Raw genomic sequence first — 3,730 nt, forward strand, 5'->3', positions numbered from 1 at the left:
ACAAATAAAAACTTTTTAAATACAACTTAGATATAAGAAAAACTTTTTTATGATAAAAAATATTTTGTGGCATAGATAAGTTTTTTATTTTTCAAAAATAATTATGTAAAATGGCTTGAGTTTAAAAACTCATAGAAACTGATAGAAACTAGTTAGTAAGTAAAATTAAAAAAAAAAATTTATTCCATCAAAATGACTTAGCTTGTAAATAAATACGTCAAATTTTTTATTAATTAATCTCCACTTAACCACTAATACAGTGATCATGAACTTTTAAAATAATTCTTAAACTAAACTCATGTTTATTGTCAAGCCATCAACTTTCAAAATGTTTAAATTTAAGTTCTGTTATAAACTTTTTTGTAAGATTTACTACTTAACTTAAGGTTAGTTTTTGTACGTTTTTTTGAAAACAACACATCAGTCACATGATATAAATTTACCATTTGACGGGAGTGACTTGGGATAGTTTATTTTCAACTTTAGCAAAAAATCAGATAAACTTGTTTAACTTCAGTTACTTCTATTTTTAACGGCTTACGACTCCCTTGGTTAACATGTGACTTAGAACTAAACTTTTCTGATAAGTGTTATCTAATCTATTGTTTTTGTACATGCTGACCCGGAGACTTCTTGACGCTTGTTTTAATCTGTTTTATCAAACAAGAGAAATACTCGTTTAAAAACAGTTTTATGTTTTAATATTTTCTCGTCTTTTTGGTACAATTGGTCTCTTAAACTAGAGTAAAAAACTTAAAACTATTAATTCTTTTTTTATAGTAGTACAAAGTTGTTGCATAAAATATGTAATTAATAATTAGTTAGTTTTAAGCTATTAACAAAATGTATTTCAATCTGCTTTGATAAACACATTATAAAAAAAAAGTTTTTTGTTTTATGTGTTTAATATTTATATGTAGTTTTTTGATAAAAATTTGAGATTACAATTGTGCAGTTATTCTATTTAACATACATGTTAGAGTAGCAAAATGTTGTTGTATATATAAGTTTGACTTAAACAACAATAAGTAAAAACTATAGCGCTTAATATTAGCTATAAAGATTTCAAATTAAAGTTGTTTTAAGGTTCTAAGATAAAAACTACAGACTTTTAAAAACGCTTTTACAAGTGACTTGTTTTGTACAAACAAACAAAAAACAAAGTTTACATGCTAAGAGCTATATAAAAGCAAATCTATGATAAGTATTTAAAACATGAATATAGTGCAATAGAAATAGGGTACGGCCGTACGGGTCATTTAAAGTAAAAATATATTTTAGGTAGTATTGTATTAGATCTATTACTTTGTTTGGATAAACTAGTGCAAATTTTATTCAAGTTTTGTTGTTTATGAAAAAAAAACTATTTGATTTGCTGCAGTTAAATTCGTGCAAACTTTAAAACAAAAGTTTTGTGTAAATTCACAATAGACATTCGTAACATACTTTTTGTTTGATTAATTTTGTTAACCCAAAAATAAAAAGCTTAATTAAACCGTTGCGATTTCAAAATTAGTTTTTATTAAAGTTAAAAAATTGAATGTAAAAAAAAAAAAATAAACTAGTTAAAAAAATTAAAATCAATTACTCAGTAGCATAAAAAAGAGTAAGCTAAAGGCATAGGTGCAAAACATTTTTAAGTATTTTGCTTTTTTAAATTTCATATAAACATTTTAGCTTCTCATGAACTTAGAACAAGAAAAACTTCTACTTTCAATAGTAGGACTGGTTTTTTTAAAGCACTTAACATTTTTATAAACTTTTTTAGAAAACTTTACTTCCAAAAACTTTGGAATTTATCTATCAGTTCAAGTGTTTTAATGTGCTGGTACTTAAAATTCAAAGTTCAAACCTGTCATTTGCTACTTAATGAAATGTCAAATTAAAAACTGCGTTTTTGTGTCGATAAAATTGCTTAAAAACAGATTTTTTTTGGTTTCCTTAAATTTTTTTTGCATTGAGTTATTTTTAATATCCATTGGCTTGTGCTCGTAATTTAAAAGATGCCTAATATTTTAAAGTAAAGTTTGATAACTATCAAAACAAGACTAACTTAAAAATTATATTATCAAAAGGTGATGTTAAAACTTATTGTCAAAAACGGATACAATGTTAAACATTTTTTTATCATTTTATAACTTTTCATAAATCCTTTTGTACTGAAACTTTTGTAAAGAAACAAAACTACAGTTTATTATTAATCTAATTAGTAGTCAAAATTAGATATAAGATTTAATTGAAAAATTTGAAGTTATTATTTAGCTACAAACGTTAGCCGTCCTTCGGTTTCGTTCAAAATCAATTTTTTTTTACGTTTACAAATAAAACAGAACAAGTTTGTTTGTATTTATTGAAAAAATTACACTTAAAAAGACTTTCAACTTTAAAAATACAAGTTTGAGATATAACAATGATGTTTACTGGTAAGTATATCAAAAATCATACAAATAAGAAAAATGAAATGTTTTTTTCTCCTATTTTTGATGTTTACAGCTCTCTCTTCTGACTTGTCAGCTACAGCAAGGAATTAGAATAACTCAGCAATAATCTCCACTTCGTTCTACTTCATTTTCTGCGAATTTTAAGTTATATTTAATAGATATAAATAGGGATGCACTTCAATTCCGTATTTAAGTTGTAGTTATCTTAAAACTAGTAAGTTATTTTTTAAGCTTTGTTTAAATTAAAAAAACACATGTTCGTACATTTTAACTTAAGTTTGAAGAAAAACTAATAAGAAAATAAAAACATAATAAACATGTAGAAAAATTATTACTTTTATACTAAACACTATGACTTCAACTCATGTTGATAGTTAAATCTATACGCTTTAGTTTTTAAGAGTTTAGGTTTAAAATAAAGCAAGTAGAAAACAAAAACATGTCAAATGTATCAAAAAATACTAACCTTCATGATTTACCCTGAATACTCAGACGGGGGCCAGAAGATCCCTCAAATCCTGTATGTAGTAGATGGCCTGCTGAATTATTTCAAGCTGGTCCTCTTCATTGCAGCATTTTGGCAGGATGTTTTGCAGCTTCGAAAGCGTCTCCTTCACTTTCAAATCGTCGTTCTTTTTGATGGCCAACGAGTTTTTGCTGACTCCGTTCTGGGTGGCCACGTTTTCCTTGTTAGCTGAGCTTTTGCACTGCGGCTTCACCATTTTTTACTTTAAAGTTTTCTTTGTTGACACTCGTAGAAAGAAGTCAAACTTTTAAAGCAACTTAAATTTCTCTCCATACTTAAAGAGACGCTGAACTTCTTTTGCACGTTCTCTCGCGCTCGCTCGCTCCAATTTCTCTCCCACCTCAAATACGAGAGAGTGAGCGAAATTCAATTTTGTCGAGGTTGCACGTGCATCGAGCAGACTTGAAGTCGCCAGCGCACCTGATTTGCGAGCAAACAATGAAGATTTTCAATGAAGATTTCTCCAGACTGGCTGGCGCCCCGCACCTGCAGCGAAAAGCGAAGATTTTTTTTTAAAATATTTTTTTATTCAATTATTTTTTCTCGGTGTGAGAACGAAAGAGGAGGCCAGACTTGCCGTCGCCGGCCGATGGAAAACAATGGAAAGTAATTAAATAAGAAAGTTTTTGATTTCACGGCAATTTAATACAAATTTTGTGTGTGCTTTGTATTCTCAGTGCAACCTCTTTTTTTTGAGTAAAGTTTGTGTTTGCTGTTTAAATTAACTTTCGATTTTTTTAATGTTTGGTTTGATAAATATTTG

General features: G+C 27.7%; 1 long non-coding RNA gene across 1 annotated transcript; it reads right to left on the reverse strand.

Annotated features, from left to right (window-relative positions):
• Nucleotides 1-2,338: 2,338 nt before the first annotated feature.
• LOC145842748 (uncharacterized) lies at nucleotides 2,339-3,200 on the reverse strand. The gene is made up of 2 exons (XR_014370209.1): nucleotides 2,908-3,200; nucleotides 2,339-2,572 (listed from the first exon to the last, which is right to left on the reverse strand). It is a non-coding gene; the product is annotated as an uncharacterized LOC145842748 (long non-coding RNA).
• Between the last annotated feature and the right edge of the window lie 530 nt (nucleotides 3,201-3,730).

This window comes from Thalia democratica, chromosome 8 (assembly GCF_965202585.1).
Source record: "Thalia democratica chromosome 8, ktThaDemo2.hap1.1, whole genome shotgun sequence".
Classification (NCBI taxonomy): Eukaryota; Metazoa; Chordata; class Thaliacea; order Salpida; family Salpidae; genus Thalia; species Thalia democratica.